At 47.4% G+C, this 20578-nt stretch overlaps 1 protein-coding gene across 2 annotated transcripts in view; it reads left to right on the top strand.

Annotated features, from left to right (window-relative positions):
* Positions 1-20578, top strand: part of NEDD4L (NEDD4 like E3 ubiquitin protein ligase) — a 292637-nt gene that overhangs the window by 707 nt on the left and 271352 nt on the right. The gene's annotated exons all lie outside the window — the stretch shown is intronic.

A 20578-nucleotide genomic window follows, 5' to 3' on the forward strand; every position in this document is an offset into this window, starting at 1 on the left:
TGGGAGGAAGCGCGTGCGCCTCTGCCTGCGAGTTCCTGCTCTGGGAGCCGCGTCTCCCCAGGCTGTTGGGCAACTTTCCGCCTTTCGCTCCTGCAGCCTGGGAGTCCATGATGTGGGTCACGTTGGGGTGGGGGCTGCAGACCCGCACCCCGAGGAAACTGAATTGTCTCTCCCTTGAACTTTCTTTACAACGATTATGTCAGCAAGTGGTCTGATGCGTGTGTGTGCTTGTCACGGGGGACTGGGTGAACGTGTGGAGCTGGCGTGTGTCTTTTTCTTGCAGGGTCTAGAGCCTGGAGAGTGGATTTTGGGGTCTTTTGGGTGGAGGAAGGGGGTCTGGGATGGCGGCAGGTGCTCCTGGAAACTTGGAGGGAGCTTGCAAGCCCTGCCATTTTTTTCCTCGCAAGGATCAAAGCCTCGCACCTTTGGGATGGGTGGAGAGATGAAAGCTCAATCAATCCTTTTTATTAATAAGGCAAATTAAATAAGCCACGCCGCGAAGGCTGTCGGTTTCCCGGGAAAGGGCTTTGTTTTCACCCTCACCCTCTCCTCGCGGTTTCCCACTCCCCTTTTTTGAACCGTTCCTGCTAAATCACTGCTTAGCCCTCTCTCGCTCAGCCACGCTCGGCTCTCATTGGCGTCCTGCTCTGCCAAAAAGGGGGGTGGGAGGCCTGTCGCTGGCGCAGCGTGACAGGCAGGCTGGATGGATGGAGCAGGTAGGAGGGGTTTGCCATCTGGCGGGGTACGCGCTCAGGTCTGGCGCCCCTTTCGAGAGGTGAATTTACAACTCACAAAGCATTACTCAGCGGGGAGGTATTTCCTATCCTAGTTGTGCATTTCATGAAGAGCTGATGCCTGGATATTCAAGGATTTCTGTATTTCTCTTTCTTCCTCTCCGTTGTTTCTTTTCTGAGGTCCCCCCTGTCTCTGGAGATGGGGGCGGGGTTAATGAAGAGGCCATTATCTGGGACATGACCCACGTTATGGCTTCTCCCTCACCACCAGCTTTTGTACTCTGGTACGGTGTGTGTGTGTGCTATGGAAGTGTGTAATGGAATAGGCGACCTGGAGGGGGAGGGTGTGACCACCCCCTCGATGGTACTAGGGAAAGCTTGCTGTGGTATTTTATCAAAGAATGATCACAATGCAGATAATGTGTGATTTGCATTTTTGATTATTTTGTCCATGCTGTGCTTGTGTAAAATAACTTAGCGTGTTTGTGCAGGTGCCTGGGGATTGGTGGAAAGTACAGCATTGTTTCAATGGCCCAGGCACTTCTCTCCCCCGCTCTTTTGCACTTTGAGTAGCTTTCTCTTTCATTCTATACTTCTCCATTTAATTAGGAGTCGTAGAGAGCATGCACTGAGCTTTTTGAGAGGTGCTGAGGTGCAGACATTTCTAAACCAAGAGCTTGAGGTATTAGTGGAGGATGAAGAGAGTTGCATTTCATCTTAGGTCTTTAAAAAAAATTACATGATTATTTTTAACAGTTCCCTGAAAAACAAATTTACCAGTGTTTTGGGAAATGCAACTGGATAAATAAATCCTGCCCATCACTGTTGTTTGGACTTTGTTTCCATGTACAGCCAGGGTCAGAACCTACCCAGAGTGCATCTGGCCACTTTTGTCTAGATAAGTTAATACCAAAGATCTTGTGTCTAGTGTGAAAGTACAGGATGGAATATAAGGAGAATGTGTGTGTGTGTGTGTTGTGTGTGTGTGTGTGTGTGTGTGTGAGAGAGAGAGAGAGAGAGAGAGAATATGACTGGGTTCACTCCTGCACATTCATTGCTGGAGGGTTATTTGGGGCTGGATGGGGAATAACAAGGGATGATGGAGACAGTTCATTACTTGATGGCCATGTTGCTGGTCCTCTGTAGCTCACACACATTGTATTACTAAAGACAAGTGGCATCTGTCTTCCTTTTTCAGCTTCTCCCAGTGAAAAATCAGGCAGGGCTGTTTGGATGATTTCACATATCTGTGGTGGTTGCTTTTTATGGGAGGTTTCAGGCTGTTAGGTTGCCCTTCGGAAAAATCAGGGAATGCCTTTGTAGAATATTAACAACAAATTGTTGACTTTTGTATTTTGTTTTGTCTCCCTGAATTAGCCTGTGAAAGAAAACAAGTGGAAGGTTTTAACAGGCTCTTCAAGTAGACTGCCCGATGAAACCAACAGGCAGGGTTGTTTTTCCAAAGCGTGTGAAATACGGGTGCACGTCAGCTCACGCCCTGGGTGTGCTGCAGACTGTCACACCCGAAGATACTTGGGTTGCTATAGAGGAGAGTCACCTTACAAACCTCTTAGCGAAGTAGACATCCATACCTAGCAGACTGTATGTTTTCATTGGAGGTTGATGAAAAGCAGTGTATGTTTGGAGTGCACTTAGTTAAACCCGGCTCCGGAAGACTAGCTCTAAGCACTCCTGGTGGGGAAGCATTGCTTTAACCTAGAGAGTAACGGAAGCCAAGACAGAGGCCATTGCTGCTGGGTCTGTCCGGCGGTCGGTAGAATGAAAGGGATCGCGTGTGGGCTTTGCTTGTGTACATGCATGTGCTGTTTAGTTTTTGCGGTGCCTTTCTGGACAAGGTTCCTCTGGTGAGGTGTAGTTCATCTTCACCCTGATTTAAACCAGGGCAGTTTGGGTAGCCAAATTTGAAATTGCATCCGATGAAGTGTCTTTGGTGCTGGAGGGATTAGCAAACTAACAAAACCTCTGATTCAGGGCCTAGGATCAGATTTGGGTTGGAATCAGAACAGTTTGGACTCATTTCTGCATCTGGCTTGGTTCCTTGGTGGTTTTTTTGTTTGGGTTTTTGTTTTTATGTATTTTTTTGGCAGTCTGTAGCGCATTTTGGCCCTGTTTACTCGTGAATGTTACTGTTAACCTTCTGAAAGGTTTTATTACAACATTGGGGGTATCCTTTATTGAAAAGATTTTCTGGTGGGTGAAAGTTTGAATGACAACTTTCTTAGTAGATGTGGCATTTAAACGTTTTTTGGTGGTTAGAATGAGGCAAATGGCGTAGAAGTGAAGGCCAGGCTGACCGGGGATGGTTCTTTGCCACTCTCCCCTGTAATTTTATACAAATAAGGATAGCTGGCGAATGTCTTGTCTTCTCTGCACCCAGCGCTGTACTAAGCCTTTATGCACTTGCTCTCTCATTTAGTTCTGATAAGAGCCCTGTGAGGTGTGCTCTTATTTACAGGTGAGCGCTCAGATAGGGACACATAGCAAGTCAGTCGTGGAGGCAGGATTTGAACCCAGTTCTGTTGATTCCACAGACCTAGTCTTTAAGGTGCTCCCTCCCTTCCAAGTGTCATGAAAGGTCTTCACGGCTAGATCAATAAGGTGTAGATATTTTATCTGTATGTCAGGGGTTGTGAACGGACGGCTTCTAGGCCAGAATTAATCAGGAGCCTTGCTTTGTGTGGTCTCCATAGTGTTTTAACGCTTGGACATTTTCCTGGAAAGTGGTAAAAATCTGGCTTCATTGGGGCTTGTTTCTCACTGGCAGCGGTTAGTGGTGGGCCTGAGTTGGGGCCCCTGCATGGGGCAGCTGTGCTGCAGTTGCCATGAGCCACTGCTCCCTGTTGTCCTAGGGGGTCTCTGCTCACGTGCCTGTAACAAACGCTCTATAACAAACATTTGTCATTGTATCGTGTTCTCTTTACTTTAAGGTGCTGTCAGTTTTAAGATGCACCATTATGTACCACTATGAAAAAAATGCTGTGACGCTATAATATACCATTGATTTTATGCAGCACCTTTGTCTCAGAGATGTTAAACTATGAAAACAAGGGTGTTTCAGAATTCACGAACTGCTCTGATTAGAAACCTGGGCCAACCCTGGCTGGGCCTTCAGTTTCCATGCCCCCCCCCCCCCATCAGGCAGCACGTTTCGGCCACCTGCTCTCAGATGTCTGCTTTGCTGTCTCGGAAGATGCCTAGATTAAGTGCTCTCACATGGGCATTGGCAGAGAAGAAACAGGGAGTCTGGGTAGGTCGTTAGTGTGTAGAAAGTGGTTCGTGTGTGTGTTTTTGAGAGGTTAGTTGAGAAACCCTGTGCGCCATCTTTGCAGCTATGGAAGATGGTTGCAGGATGGCTGTCAGAAATTACGGTGCAGTTGGGTCTAGAGGTGAGTGCTGAGAGTCAGGTTTCTGGAAGAACGTAAGACTTGCCCATTCATTCCAGTTCCAAAGGCCCTGAGTCAAGCCTGGCACTGCTGTTGGGTGAGCTGCCCACTCAGCCCGTGGGCGACCCCCGTTACCGTCCAAGCCGCGATCACTTACATTGAGAACTAAACCTTAAAGGGGTCCAGGTTTTACTGTGGCACTTAACAGCAAGTTTTAACATCAGCAGATATGATGTATTATTTTTATGTTCTACTTGCTTTAGATTTTTATTTTCTTAAAGGATTCTGTGGAATTTGTAGAAATCGGCATTTTCATCTGTATTCTGTTTATTAGAGTGCTTGAATTATCTCACTACTGAGAAGTAGTTTCCTTAATTGAGAGAATAGAAGTAATTTTGCTCAGAGGGGTGGGGACAGTGGCAAAATGGGACTCCTGGGGTGGCTGCAGTTTCATGGAGACGCAGAGGATGAAGGGAAGCGACTGAAGGCACTGAGTGGCTGCCTCCTCAGTGAACTGAGTGCCCACGGCCCCAGGAAACTTCTTGGAAAGTTGTTTTTGGATTCTGGGAACATCAATATGCTTGCTGTATATTCAGGGTAAATATGAATAATCTCAAGGAAGAAAGGCTTTTAAAAGGTGACGTCATCGCAGTACTTAGGAGTTCCCACTAAATTGCTTTTGTGTTCACTGTGAGGGGAAGGACCTCTATGCTCATTGCTAATTTAATAACCTTTGTGTAATGTCCAAGTATTTAAATAACGTCATAAACACATGGTATAAGGGACTGGTGGAAGAAGCTAATTTCTCTTTGGTAGACCGAGACTATGTTAAAATATTTATTTTGAGTTAAAAGATCTGTTTAGATAAATTTTATTGCTGCCTCTGAATTTTGGGTCCTAGACAAGCAGCAACAGTAAAAAGAGACTTTAAGTAACAGTAAAAAAAAAAAAACAAAAACCCAAAAACCCCCCAAACGTTAAGAGTTTTTAAGCTTTTTGACAATGTAGGTCTTTGAGTAAGTGTTTTTGTCTTATTAATCTAGTTGTTAACTTGGTAATAAAGCAAACTACATATTGATCTTTTGTCAATCCATGTTAAAGAGAATTAAAATAACATAACAAGTAACAATGTTGATAAGTATTAGGGTGGTAGGCTTAATGATGGGTGTGAGAAGCGTGACAAAATGTTACTTTCTGTTTTTACATTGTTTCTCTTCCAGGTCACAGTATAAACAGATGCATTTCCCTTTCTGACTATAGGTGGCAATGTTTGTACTGTTTACTGTTCCGCATTGTTACTGTTGGCTGGGGAGTGGCTTGCTGGTGGAATATGGAAATGAGAGTGTAATTGAGGGTCAAGGATAAAGAAACTAGACTTAGAAAACAGTATTTTCCCACAAACTAAAAAAAATCATTTATTAAGAACCCTTAAAGTAATATTTCTCACTGTGGGTAATATCTGGAATCATTGGTTTTCTATGTTTTTCAAGGTTCCCTTTATCCAGGGCTTCTTAAAATTTGGAAGGAGAGGCATTTGGATTTGGGGGGAGAAGCCCCCACAACATAAAAATACATAAAGTCCTTGAAGAACCTCTGTCATAGCCTTTCTTGTCGAGTGGGTATGGACTTGTGAATAATTCCAGTGCTGCTGTGCATACCATTCCATGATCGCTGCCGTTGACTTGGAGAAGGAAGTAATAATTATCACTGCTCTTGGGTATTTGATGGCTGGAGAGATCCTCGATTCCTCAGGCAAGACCGTGGCTCAAGTTCCAGCAGAGAGAAAAATGTAACTATCCAGGACCTCATTTCATGAATACATAGGATCTCCTTATAGTTGTAATGTTTGGTTCTGAGCCCGAGTGGCCTGGATGCCAGCTATTCTGCAATACGTTAGGTGACCAAAGCCATATTACATAAGTGTGTCTGCAGTAACCAGCTTAAATGGACACTTTAGTTGACTTTTTGTCCCTGGCTCCAGAGTCCTGTATTGAGAACTGGCCAAGTTTAATGGCGAGGGTATCAGATTTCCTCGCTGTCATCACATTCACTGTTTGGTGACTTCTTGGCAGGCAAGCATCCACCAAGAGATTCTGTACTCTTCTTATACCTCCTGTTCTTGAAGGAAAAAAAGGCCATTCAAGAGTGGGTTTTCTTTTAGTGTCAAGTGCTGTGATGTGAGATCCACCCAGCGAAGATGGGACTTGGAAGGACTTACAGGGACAGTGGTCCCAAGAAGGAGATGGACAAGCCCGAGAACTGTCCCATTGCTGGTTAGGGCGGTGTCCCTCCCTGGTGGCTTCCCAAGCATTTGAAGTGAAGTTTTGGTAGATCACTTGGGGGGCTCAGGCATGCGTCCACCTCTGGTCTTCCAAGCAGAGACTCTGTGCTCTGTGTTCCTCTGTTTGTGATGGGGTGGGCACCTCTGGGTGAGGGAGGGGACAAGGGTTTGTGTTGTGACTGCAATTCTTGGTCTTGCCTTTAGCACAATTTTCATTATATTTCTGATTTTCAGACTTGTCCGAGGCCTGGATTTTCTTGGTCTCCTCGGGTACAGTTCTGGATCACATTTTGGGATGTGTCTTCCAGAACCCTTTGAGATGCTGGACTTCCCTTGTGGGGTCCTGTGGTAGAGGGAGAACCACAGTTGGGGAGAGAGCCAGTGCGTTCACACCTGGTGGGAGGCCACACTGTTTACATGTGGCTGAACATCTGTTTAAATGTTTGAAAGTACAAAGTGAAACAGTCTTTTTTCAGTGATCGCGATTTCATGTTTTCTATGTACATTTTGGCACCTGTGTTAGACAGCCCAGCTTGAGGACTCTCATGCGGGCAGGCTTGGGTCTCAGGTAACAGAGAAGGTGAAGGTTCTCTACTGATTTTTCTTGTCGTTTCACTGAAGGTGTTTGTGTTAAATGGGTTTTCTTTACCTGTGTGCTGGAAGTCACTTTTTCAGGAAATGGAAGCAAGCCTCAGCTATTTAGAGAATTGCTTTATTTAGTAAGCACTCAGCATTAACTATTAATGAAGAAAAAAGTCGTCTATTTATTCCTCTAAATTAAAAGCTCCACGTACCTACTTACTCACGGATCTTCCAAATACCTTCAGAATCTGCAGGATGGGAAAAGTTGAAAATCTTGTGTTCACTTTTCTATTTGTTCACTTTTTATTTTTTCTTTAAAAGATTTTCAATTGCAGTTGGCATTCCGTGTTGTTTTCTATTAGTTTCAGGTGTACAGCAGGGTGGTTAGACGTTCATATATTCCCCGGGCTGTACTTCACACCCCTGTGACTTGACCGCTTGTGCTTCCTTTCCTAAGTCTATGCGTTTTCTCTCTCTCAGCTAATAATTGATGTGTCTTCGGGTATCGCCATAGTGCTGACTTCACCTTTACCAGCTTGGTTTGCAAAGGGGAAAGAGTGTAAGGTTTCAAGAAAAAAACAAACTGAAAACCAGTTTGCTTCCTTTCATTGTTTCTTGTTCCTTTTGTATTTCATGTATTGTGGATGATAATTGGACGCAACCCTAGGCCCCCTGACCAGGGAGTGAGGTTTTAAACTTTGAACTGGCTGTATTTCCCCCCTGCTTGTTAACAGCAGAGAGTAAATGTGTGTGGCCCTTGAATTAAGCTGTGTCTGGAGGGAATCGGACTCCGTGTGTTGATTTTGAGCTCTTGAGTATGGTGGTGCTGATTATTAAGAAACTGGTGTGTACCACGCTGCCTGTCTTTGGCATAGTGTCTTAGTTTTCAGGGAATGTTATTAGGGAAAGAGAACACTTGAAGTTGGGGCAAGAGCTTCCTCCTTTCCTTCGAGAAGTGAAGAGTATTTATTGTGCAGCCCTGGGGGTGGTGGGCTGGGTGGGGAGATATGGAAGAATATTTAATAACATGGAGATGTCAGCAGCATGATATTTAGTGGAAAATGTAGGTGCAAAACAGTGAGTGCCCTGTTTCTACAAAACGGTAAAATCCTTTGGTGGTTAAAAGTGTTTACACACACAAAAAATGACTAGGAATCTATCCTAAGATATTAATGGTAGTTTTTGTTTTTTAACTGTGCGCTTTCCTTATTTAATTATTTATTTTTAGAGAGATGGCAAGGGAGGGAGAATGAGAGGGAGAGGAACATTGATGTGCAATCAGTTGCCTCTTGCACACTCCCTACTGGGGATCTGGACCACAACTCAGGAATGTGCCCTGACTGGGGATCGAACCAGCAACCCTTTGGGTCACAGGCCAGTGCTCAATCCATTGAGCCACACCATCCAGGGCTGGTAGTTCTGTTTGAATAGACGGATTACAGGTAGTTTTCATTATCTTTTGTTTACTTACATTTTCTGTATGTCTATGGTGAACTTTTCCCCCCCTTAAGATAAAAGTTTAAAAGTGAGGCGGAAAGAAACCCCCCAAATGCATATATTTCAAGCTTTGGGTAAAACTTAGAGCAGTTGTTGAGAACAAATATTAATAGTTCCGTTGAACACACGGTTCTCACGGGCCGGCTTTGTGTCGAGGATGTCAAGGTCACTGCATTGTCTCTGCCTTTTGGGAGCTCACCATCTAGGTGGGAAATGGGGGAAAGGGTCAAGGGGTGCATATTTTTCAGAACAAGTGGCTGGCGAGCCAGATTCTTGTTTTCTCTTGCCGCTTGCGAAATACATGCTTCCTTTTCTCCACCACGGACACTGACGATTTGTATTTTCACCCTTCTCTGCACTACAGTTGCATCAAAATCACTTAATTCTTTAGTAGTGTTCCAAACTTTTTTTGTGCATACTCTGAAAAGTATGGCCTGTGATCGAGCCTAAACCTGTTTCTCTTTTTGTTTTCTTGGGTTTTGAGTTCGAGGTCTTATTACTACCCTCTTCTAGCTCTGAATGGTTTTAGATGTCAAAATGATAGCCATGCACAGCTATAGTCATGGGCACAGGTGTCCAGGTGAGCAGAAGCAGTTCTTTGTTTTGCCTTCCAGGTGACTCATAACGTCCATCCAAGTATCCCTGTTTCCCAGTGTGTGTTTCATGGTGCTCCCTTCCCGAACAGAAGAGAGCAGATAGCAAATACCATGTTATGTCTAATCCGAGACTTGTCTTTATCTGCCCCCCAAGCCTTTAAAACTTTTTTAATTTTCTATTACAGTTTACTTTCAGTATTATCTTGTATCAGTTTCAGGTGGACAGCACAGCGGGTAGACGGTCATAGACTTTACAGAGTGTCCCCACCCCGTAGCTCCCGTACCCGCGTGGCTCCGTAGGTAGTTCTTACAGTATGACTGACTGTACTCCCGATGCTGTACCTCACATCCCCGTGACTATTTTGTAACTACTAATTTGTCCTTCTTCGTCCCTTCCCCCTTTCACCCAGCTCCCCAATCCCCCTTCCCTCTGTCAACCGTGAGTGTCTCTCTCTGTGTCCTTGAGTCTGTTTCTATTTTGTTTGTTTATTTTGTTCCTTAGATGCCACATTTAAGTGCAATCACATGGTATTTGTCTTTCTCTCTCTGAGGCATTTCAGTTAAGTGTAATACTCCAGGCCCATTCATGCTGTTGCAAATGGTAAGATTTTATTCTTTTTTTAACGCCTGAGTAGTATCCCGTCGTGTGCATGCACCGCAGCTTTTGCATCCACTTGTCTGATGATGGGCACTTGGGTCACTTCCGTTGGGGTGCACGTATTCTTTTGAATCAGCGTTTTGGGTTTCTTCAGGCATTTTCCCAGCAGTGGAATCGCTGGGTCATAGAGCAGTTCCACTTCTAATTTTTTGAGGAACCTCCAGTTTGTTTACCTGAGTGTTGCACCGGTCTGCATTCCCACCCACCGTGTGCTACTACTCCCTGAGCCTTTTAGTATTTCTGAAATAAGGGTGCATCTTACCATTGGGTTCCTTGCTCTCACTCTGTACTCCCCGACTTCCCCCATCCCTCCAAAGTTACAGATTACAGGTGACGGGATCTTAAAGTTGGGGCATTTGAGTGGCCAGTATCAGTTTGCATGTTATGGCCACCGTATTTGTGGTAGATTATCCATAGTTGCCATGGAGACTCTACCCTTATCTATTTTGTTCAGTTATGATGCATCTCTTAAGTGCCCACAGGACAATGGGGACCTGTGCCAGCTCAGTGATGTCATCAAGGAATCCAGTTCTTTCTCTCCCCTGCCAGCAGCCATCTGGCCCTTCTCAGGGCCCTCTTGGTCTCCACGTGGCTGTCAGTGGCGCTTGGAGCTCTGTTCTTTCTTTCCACTTGCGGAGGAAAGAGAATGACTCCCTGTGGCTTTCTCTTAAGTTAAAGCAAATCTGACTTCCAGAATCACCCAGGAAACTTCTTGTTGTGCTCCTTGGCCCACAGAGGCTTAGCCCTGTCACCCCTCCTCCAGCCAGTGAGAAGGAGGGCGTGGAATTACTTCTCCTGCCTTAATGGTCTACCCCCAGAGCTGGGCTGAAGTCCATGGGGGCCCTCAGCCCACCCCCCGGATCATCTACTTTCAGATCGCTACCGCTTCAGAGATGCCCACGGCTTCAGCAAGGCACGTGGTCCCTTCCCCCCAGGAGGTGCTGAGTATTCATCTAAGCATCCCAAGGGTCTCTGGGGGTAGGTACACTGTTCCTTCTCTTACACCTGAAAGGAGGTTTTTAAAAATTTGTTTAGTGTTATGGTGACTTACAGCTAAATAAGTTATGCCTTCCACGCTCCAAAACATCCAGCCTCCAAAGGTGAATGAAGAGGGAATGGGATGTTGCAATAAACCTCCCATTTCGGGGAGAGGGAAGAAAACTCAGTGAGGGAGCTGGCAGAACAGGAGTAGCAGGGAGTCCTCGCCTTGCTCAGCCAGTTGGGCAGCTTCCCGCTGCACTGGATTATGTCCAGTGTGGGACTCTCCCTGGTCCTTGTCCTCTGCAGCTGCACCTGGATGGGACAGGAACTGGCAGAGTGCCTCTTGTTGGTCCTGCGTGGGGCTCAGGATTGTTTGCCTGGGGTTGACCAGGCGTAGGCTGGAGTCCGCTGAGCAGGGTACTTGGCAGCACTGTGCCCATGCAAACTTGGGACCCTTGTTGGTTTGCTTCCAGTCAGTTCCAGGGACTGGTGCTCTTATCTAGATGAAGTCTCTGGTAATGGGACGTTCTGTGTCTTAGCCACAGGTCCCTCTGCCCTGCTCATTCCCATTGCTTCTGCCTTGAGGCAATTTAAAAATAGCCTCGAATGACGAGGCACACAGTTTGGGTCCAAGACATACATAACAGGGGTACTCGAACCCATGCTGCCTTTGCTCTGCCTTTTGAAACCAGAAAAGTCAGTGTTCCTGCTGCCTGTCACTACCAGAACCAATAAGCAGAGACAGGGACTGAATCTGTATGGGCGCCTTACTCAGATGGCGGGCGATCTGAGCAGAAGGCGGGTTTGTACCCTCACAGACCGTCTTACATTCCATTTTAAACTGATCCTTTTTAATAGGTAAGGGGTTTGGAATTCAGGAAAGAGGTTAATCAGATAAAAGCTGCATTCTGGCAGTTTACCCTAACATCCTTTCATCGGTTGCCCGGTGCTTTTCTTTATCTGTGTCCTGCGTCCTGGTATGTCCTGTGTCCTGGGCGATTTTCTTTATCTGTGTCCTGGGCAGTGGACTGTCTCTCCCTGGAACACAATGGCTCGGACACTACCTCGATGGTCTCTTCTGGGGCACACGGGTCAATCACTTGTGGTCTCCTGGAGTCAAGGCAGTTCCTGAAACAATAGTTTTGTTTTGTTTTGTTTAGATTTTGTTTATTCATTTTTAGACAGAGGGGAAGAGAAGGAGAAAGAGAGGGAGAGAAATATCAGTGTGTGGTTGCCTCTTGAGTGCCCTGTACTGGGACCTGGCCTGCAACCCAGGTGTGTGCCCTGACTGGGAACCGAACTGGCAACCCTTTCGTTTGTAGCCCACGCTCAACCCACTGAGCAACACCAGTCAGGGCCTGAAACAATAGCTTTTTAAATGCATTAACTACTAGGCTTATTAACTACTACCTTAAACTAAAATTTTCCCCCGTCATTTTCAGAGTGGGATTGTGGTGGACTGACAGGACCCTCCCCCAATCCTGCACCCCAGCCCAGCCATTGCAATTTTATTGGTAGCACTTTTTTTGTACAAAATTGGTGACAGTTTGGGATACTTGATTACAAACGACAGTGACTCTTTCTGCCAAACCAGAGCAGAAAGGGAGTTAACAAAGGTGTTTTGTGTAGCACAGAAGGACCTATGAAGCTGGAGAGCTGGGCCTCGACAGCGGACAGGCAGACTGGACACCAGAGAAGCCCCAGGAATCATCCAGCGAGGGCCCATGGGGCTCCCACACGCCGCCCGTCTGACCCGAGGCTGCGAGCCTGTGCTCCTGCTGCTGGAGCCGAATCAGCTCCCCTCTCCCACCTGTTCAGGGGCCTTCAACCCCGCTCAGGCACAGTGGCTACCTAGAAGGGCTCAGAGAGCCAGACGGTGTTGGACGCCCAGCTGTGTTTATTACAGAGAAGGGAAAACAGTAAATCAGCAAGAGCAAAAGGGAATTCGGAGGAAACCAGGCTCAAGGTTCCCCGAGTCCTCTCCCAGAGGCGTCTCGCAGGGTACACTGGCCTCCCCTAGTGACAGTCGTGACAGCACGGATGAAATGTCTAGAGGGAATCTCATTATAGAGTCTCAGCGCCCGGGGCTTCTGTTATATGGCCTGGCACGTGCTAAGATTCCAGACTCCCAGAAGGAAGGCAGGTGTTCAGCCGCAGCCACATGGTTCGCACACAGTCTGGGCGCGCTTATCACTTAGGAGAATGTTTTTCGATATGTCAGCACAGGGAGCTGTTTACCATTCAGGTTTTCAGAAGCCAGCCACACAGTCAACCCAGCAAGCAGGCCTTTCTAAGGCTGGCAGTCCCAGCCTGCTATGCAAATTCTTGCAAATTATTGCACATTCTTTCCTGCCCTTCTTCCTCTTTGAGTCCCTGGTGGGAAGACTCAGGCAGGAGCCTCTGATTGGCCAGCCACAATCATGTGCTCACAGCCCTTGCTGCTGGGGGAGGGGTGTGAGGGGCTCGTTTCCTCTCTGTTTAAACTTTTGGTTTCTGTGGTGGGAGGTGGGCTCAGCCTCCCATCAAAATGCTCACTGTGGGGACTTCCCAAACATAGGAAGTGGTTTCCCATGCTAGGCAGCACAGCATCCTTCTGTCCCCCAAGAAAACCCCTCTAAGCGGGAATCAGGCCCAACATAAATGGGGAGTGAATGGTTGTGGTGAGCCTAGGTGGTGTGTGTGTTGAGCATTTGCCATCCCTGAGTCAGGGAGAGGCTAGGACATGTGTTTGCAAATTTTGTGTCCTGGTTGGGGGCAAGGCAGCGTGCACCCCAGGTGCTGTGGAGGTGCAGGTGCTCTCCAGGAACCTGCAGTGTGACGGGGTGCAGCAGTTCAGCGGAGGCTGCTTGAGGTGTTGCCAGCTACTCCAGGCTCGGGGACAGAACATGCCAGAGGGGAATAGCAAACACAGAGGCCCTGAGATAGGAACAAGCTTGAGGAGCAGGAAGAAAACCGACCTGGCTGGAATGTGGCAGGTAGAGATGGGGGACCCGCAGGCAGTGATGGAAACAGGACAGATGGCAAGGACCTTGACAGCCACAGTGGAGGGCTGCGGCTTTCTCAGCGCTTTGGGAAACCCTTGGAGGGTTTCCAGCAGAGGAGTAACAGCACCTGGTGTGTGACTCGAAGTGACTCTGCAAAGAAAGGATTGTTGGGGGAAGGATAAGAATGAAAACGCAGACCAGTCAAGAAACTCTAGTTGGAGTTGGTCAGGAGGTGGTGGTCAGCCGGGATTCGAGGAGGGGCGCAGTGGAGTGGATTTGGCGTATTTGTTGGAGGAATTGGCTGGGACTTGCTAGGACAGACACGGAGATGTCATGTAGGATTCTGGTGTGAATAATCAGGTGCAATGTCAGTTGCTGAGGGGAAGACTGCAGGAGGAACAAGACTGGGGGAAATGGGGAAGTCAGAAGGTCTGTTAGGTTAGGTTAAGAACGATACACCTACTAAGCATCCATGGGATGGCAGCAGGCAGAGATACAAGCGTCTGGGACCCTCCAGAGCTGTCGGGGCCAGGGATGGGGCATTGGGGTGCTCAGCCTGTGGTTGGCATGTGAGGCCTTGAGACCAGGGGAAATGGTGAGGACTAGGGAGAGGGCAAGAGCAGGACCTGGGCCTGCCCACTTCTGGAGGGTTGGCCACCGAGGCAGGCTGTTCTCTAGCCTCTAATCCAGCGTGGTCTCAGGAAAGGGGACAAGGAAGTGGAACTGCTGAGACGCCTCAGTGTTGTGGAGGACAGTAAGTGTGCTTGGATTTGGCAAAGTGTATGCCTTGGTGATCTGGGCGAAAGCTGTGCCGGGAGGGTGGGAAGGGGTGCTCTGTGGGGGAGAGGAAAGAAATGGGAGACACCGAGGGGACCCTTCAAAGGAGCTTTGCTGTGAAGGGGATCCGAGAAATGTGGCTGCAGCTAAGCAGGGATGTGGGTCCTGGAGGAAGGGTTTTCTCAAGTTGGGAGCTACCAGAATGTGTGTGTGTGTATGTGGTAGAGAGGGAGAGATTGGTGCCACAACGGGATCTGCTCATGCCGTCAGGTTGGTGCAGATGCCCGGTGACTAGCTCCTGGGTGGTTTGGCATCATCTTTGATTGTGTTGGCATAAGTGGTCCTTCAGTGGGGCCATGCTAAGGAGACGAGGCAGACATGGACTTAAGATGGCAACGGTGTCCTCCGCCCACTGAAGGAGGAGAATTGAGCTGGTATCAGACCATGACCATGGTGGCATTGCTATACCGACCCCAGGGAACCGGCTGGGTGGCAGTGAGCGCCATAGGATGGAGACCCAGTTTTATGTTTCTGTAAGTGAAATAGCCAAAGTATTTAAGTCAGCACAGAGATTTGGGAGAATTTTTTAAACAGAATGTTCTAGCTTGAGGAGTGCTGTTCTAATTAGACGTTAATAACCAGAGTCCACTGTCTGGTGTCATCCGACCTTACCTCTCCCTTCACCCGCGTGGAAACCCTTTTATAGTCTTATAGTCCATACATTCCCTCAAGCAACCTCAGTCTTGTTAGGCGCAGGGGTGTCAAACCCATGTTCACCAGGGGCCACATCAGCCTGGAGGTTGCCTTCAAAGGGCCGAATGTAATTTTAGGACTGTAGAAATGTAACTACTCCTTAACAGTTAACCGAGAGCTTGGCGCTGCTGCTGGGTAGAAACAGGGTGGAGGGCTGGACTCAGCCCGCGGGCCTTGTGTTTGCCACCTGTGTGTTAGCGTGAGGCTGTTCTTAACAAACAAAAATAAAGAAGATGCATCATTGCGGGAAGGGTCGCAGTGCCTAGTAATGTGCAATTTTATGGATAGGATGGTGGTGGGTTGGCAAGTCCCAGATTTCATGATGTCCCTGTCGCTCGGGGAGGAGTGACTTCTCAGTTTGCCAGTTTGGTGGTGATTTATAACACCTGGGCCACAGGGACTTTGCCCTTCTTCGCCAGGTGGCCCTGCCCCTGGAGTCTGCATCGTGACGGTTTCTAGCCGATGCCCTGGAATAGGCAGTGGCTGGTTCTTGCCCTTTTAAGAAACTGGAAGTCACAGGAGGAAGTGGCTGTCTGTGAACAGCTGGGTGGACCTTGCCAAGGAACCAGGACTTTTTCCTCTGAGGCACTTTGAAAAACTGTTTCCATCTGTGCTACTGTAATGCTCACTGTGCAGTGGGGGGAGAATGGGTGGGAGGTGCACGACAGGAGGAGGTCCCATAGCCGGCCAGGCAGAGGTGATGACTTGTTGCAAGGGGGATGAATGCAGGAGGTATGGAGGAGGCAGTGGACACTGGATTTGGTCGCTGGTTGATTAGGTGAGGAAAAGGGAAGAGTCTAGAATAATTCCCCAGGTTTCTTCTTTTAGAGAAATGGGTGGGAGGAAGGGGGGAAATGTACATTTATTAAATACCTAGTGCTTTGGTTCTAAATGGATGTCTCTTTTACACCCCCCCCCCCAACATTTGCAAGTGCCTGGAGACATTTTTGGTTGTGGGTATTTTCGCGGTGATGGATTCTGGGCAGAAAGGGGCTGCCCTGCCGAGACCGAGATAGGTGCTTTGGCGGGCGTGCTGTCTCTGTGTTTTTTGGTCAAGTCTTATTTATTTTTTTTTTTTGCTGGCCACACCGGGCTTGGGCTGGTGCTTGGGTTTCTGGGATTGTCCAGCAAATGCAAAGTTTCTGTGCTTCCCCTACCAGACTGTTGTCCTGAGAGGGAGGGGACTCCGGAGTCCTGGCATGGTCTCTGGGGGAATCCTGTTGGCTGCACCTTCCAATCCAATGCCAATTCTGCTAGAAAGTAGAAGTTTGGGGGAGGCTACCAAAGGGGCTCCCATTGTGGAGTTCGGTAAGCAAATGGTGGGGCCTTTCTGTTGGGTGAATTGATTCTTTCATATGGCACAGATTAATACAAAATCCGAGGAAAATGGGCAAGAAGGAAGACCTAATACTCCGCTGTTTGCTGCTGTCAGCTGAATGTAATGGTCATTGGCCTGGATTACAGAGCACACATTGAACTCCGCATGACGTCCTCTTTTCATTTCTGGTGGGGAGTCACGTGTATGACCTGAAAGTAGTGACAGGAGGTTTTGACGGAGCAATTGAGGGGTGGTGTCAATTACAAGAACACCTCTAAATTCAGCCCAATATTGAAGAGTAAATTTAAAAACGACAAACGTTCTATTCACTGTATTAGTGCTAATATTACATTAGCGCTTAACTGATCTGGCTTAGGTTTTTTTCCTTTCTGTTCCAAGATTCCCTGATGAGGAATACCTTATTCTAATATCGCCTGCCTTAGAAAGAACAAGTAGTCATGTGTTTCTTTTCTACAGTGGGAAGATAGCAGGCGACATAATACAATGTGTTTTTTAAGCTTCAGTAAAGCAGATCTCTTGGAGACAGCGCATCAGTGAGGACTCCACAGGTTGCCGTACATTGTTTTTATTACAATGTTTTTTAAAATATATCCAGACGTGAAAGCGATAAACACATTGATAGTGCATATGTCACCATAACTGCACTGTAACCGACATGCAAGTGATTACAAATCTAATTCCTAACACAGTGTAATTCAAATTAACTATGATTTCGAGGTGGCCGGTGACGCTGCTCTGTTAGAACTACATTGATCTCCTGTGCTCAGGACGTACTAGTTTTCCTTCCCTGACCTCCCATGTACCCAGCACTGGCCACTCACTCTGTCATCCTTTATTCCATCATTCAGACGTCAGTGGTGCTGCATGCTGGAGCAGGAAGACCTCACTGACCCAAAGTCATGGTAGCTGGAAGCACCGTAGGGCTCCTGTCGCCGTCTCGATCGTGAATGCAAGGGCTGATGGAAGCTCCGGAAATCACGGGGAGTACACGGTTATGTAAGGTGGCCACGTAGAAGACTAGACTGTGCTTCTATTAATATATCAAGATCGTCATAACCTGAGGCTTCCTGTGCCAGATGTGACGCGTGCTCTTGAGTCACACCCAGCAGGAAGGGAATTCCTGTGATGGGTGGCGGGGCCTCTCTGGAAAGCTGATCTGGTTTGCCTGTCATTACACAGCTGTGATGTGTCAGCGTGTGGGTGACTCTCACCTGGCCCCAGGAGTGAGCTCCGTTGACATTGTCAATTCGATCTCACATATATTGTGCATTGGTTGCTATTTGATTCCGCACAGACCTTGACTTTGCTTTTAATGACAGTTTGGTGTGCACATTTCCCTGGTGAAATAACACAATTCATTTAGTTTCTCCTCTTTCCACTCCTTAGCAACCCCTTTCCATTGTTGTCATCTTCAGATGGCCTTGCTGATTTTCCAAGTACAGTAAATGCTTCTGTGGTATCTGTCTCGAGGTGAACAAAAGTCATTTCTTACTGGTTCTGGGGGCCCTGGCGAGGTGCAGCCCGTGCCGAGCTGGTGCCCCGGCCTCACACTCCTGTTGCACTGGTTTCCCGTGTAGCTTTTGTCTTGTGGCCTTTAAAAAGTTCCTTTCTCCTTTCCCTTCTTTTAGCCAGGGATGACAATAAAATATCTTGGGTTTTTTATTTTTTAATAGCAGATGTGCTGGGTGTTGCCCAACTCAATGAGCTTTGCCTTTCACAGTGGTTTCTTAATGGGGTAACCGTGGGTCAGTGAATTTCTTGGTAACCCTTCCTTCCTCTGGCAAAACCGCCTTGTTTGTGAGGGTACTAACTGTATTAGCCTCATTACCTTCCAATAACATCTCATTAAAACAGTCTTAACTGTGCTGAACGTTCGTCTTAATCACCGTGGTTGTCTTTGAAGCTGTTCCTAGGAGTGGACTTTATCCCCTGGGAAAGTACACTCGCCCACCGCCCAGGGTGTCGGGTGTAATGGGCTTCAATGGCAGCTCCTCCTGTGCAGAGGGGCTGAGGAGGTGTTGGAGGGTGACTTGCTGTTGCGGTAAGTGTTTAGGGCCACGGGGTGGGTATAAGGGAATGCCGAAGTTCTTAGTGTTAGCGTGAAAAAGAATCTGTTGCTTTCTTTTTTTAATATTCCTATTTTGTAGAGTTAGTATCAAGAAAGAAACGTAGTAAATTTTACTCTAACAAAAGTAAAAGGGCAGAAATTACTGGTGGGTTTTTCAGACAGTAGGAATATACACACATTTTCTCATTTCTTCATCGTCCGTTCAGGTGCTTGCCTATTTTCTGTTACATCTCACATTTGTTGAAGCCCTTTGTAAATCCTTTACAATTTTTTTCTGTTTATTTTTAATCCTCACCCAAGGACATGCTTATTGATTTTGTTTTTTTTTTAAGAGAGCAGGAAGGTTGGTTGGGGAGGGTGGGGGGAGAGAGAGAGAGAGAGAGAGAGCGCGCACACATCAATGTGAGAGAGAAACATCGATCAATCCGCGCCCTGACCATGGACCGAACCTGCAACCCTTTGGTTTACAGGATGATGCTCCAACCAACTGAGCCACACCGGCCAGGGCTGTAAGTCCTTTTTTGAGGCCTCCATTTTCACAGAAGTTAGGTGGCTCTGATTTTGACTTTTGACATTGTTTTCTAGGCATTAGGGAATTAAATACCTGGCCGAGAGAGATTTTTCTCATTTGAATGCTGCGACTTGTTTGGGAATGGGCTTATTTTTGTGGGGTTTATAAACTTAGATCCCCCATACATACCTACAATGTATTTCAGAATTTGTCATCTTTAGATATATATTTTAAATATTCTTAATTTGAGGCCCATTCCTTTAAAGTGAACTTAAATGCATTGCAGCTTTTATCAAGAAAAAGCAAGTGAGAATTTGGCATAACAAACTTAGCTCCCCAGAAGCAAACTGACAAGGAGAATTATGTTGCTGGTTTATGGTTTTGATCAAGCAGTGTGTAATCCTCATTTAAAACAAGTCTGGATAAAAGTCCAAATTCATGGATCTTCCTTGCAAGGATTTGAACCCAATTTTGAGAACGTATACTCACATATGTATCTAATACCTTGGTGACCTCAGGCTTTGAAGAGTGACAGTAAATGGAGATGGTGGAGTGTCTTAATACCACTGCTTAGCTCTCTGATGCCCTTCTGCTATTTGGGGGGTTATCAGGGAATGACCAAACACGACATTTTCTGGTTAAAGGAATGGCTAGCAGGAGGTGGAGCGAACCATACACGCACTTGTGGGGGCATGCCTGACTTCTCTGGCATACCTAGTGTACTGACTAGGGGGGCCTGTGAGGGTACGCCTGGCTTATCTGGTACACCTACCACACCTGGCTGGGGGTCTGCGAAGGCATACCTAGTTCACATGGTATATACCTAGCACATCTGTCTAGGGAGGCCTAGGAGGGTCTAACTGGCTTACCTGGTACTCCTAGCACACCTGACCAGGGAGGCCTGTGGGGGGATACCTGGCTTTACTGGCACACGTAAAGTTCCCACAGAGTAGGGTCTCTTAGCCAAGAGATGAAAGTCTGAGCTGGGAACTACAGAAGTGGTTCTGTGGGGACTTCGCCACAGCCCAGTGCTTTGGCGGCTGCCCACTCTATTGTTCTGTCTTGGTGTAATTAGCGTCCCAGTGGAGCTGCCGCGTAGAGGGGGCAGGAGAGAGAAAAGTCCTGTAGCGTGAGGCAGATTGGAGGTGAGGTGAGGTGAGGTGATCTGGGAAGTTGGCACCTCTTAGCCTGCCTGGAAACGCAAGGATCCCAGATGATACAGGGGGCGGGGGGTGGGGGGGGGTGGCAGCAGAGGAATGCAGGTGGTCTGCGTCAAGGTGGGAAATTGACCTTGGGGGCCGCACTTTCTGAAGGCAAAGGGGGCTGCACCCTGTGTTAACAGAGCGGCAGACTTCTTGGACGCAAAGAACAGAAGCATCTCTGCCACCCTTCTCAGTCCTCATTTGTTCTTCG

This window comes from Desmodus rotundus, chromosome 10 (assembly GCF_022682495.2).
Source record: "Desmodus rotundus isolate HL8 chromosome 10, HLdesRot8A.1, whole genome shotgun sequence".
Classification (NCBI taxonomy): Eukaryota; Metazoa; Chordata; class Mammalia; order Chiroptera; family Phyllostomidae; genus Desmodus; species Desmodus rotundus.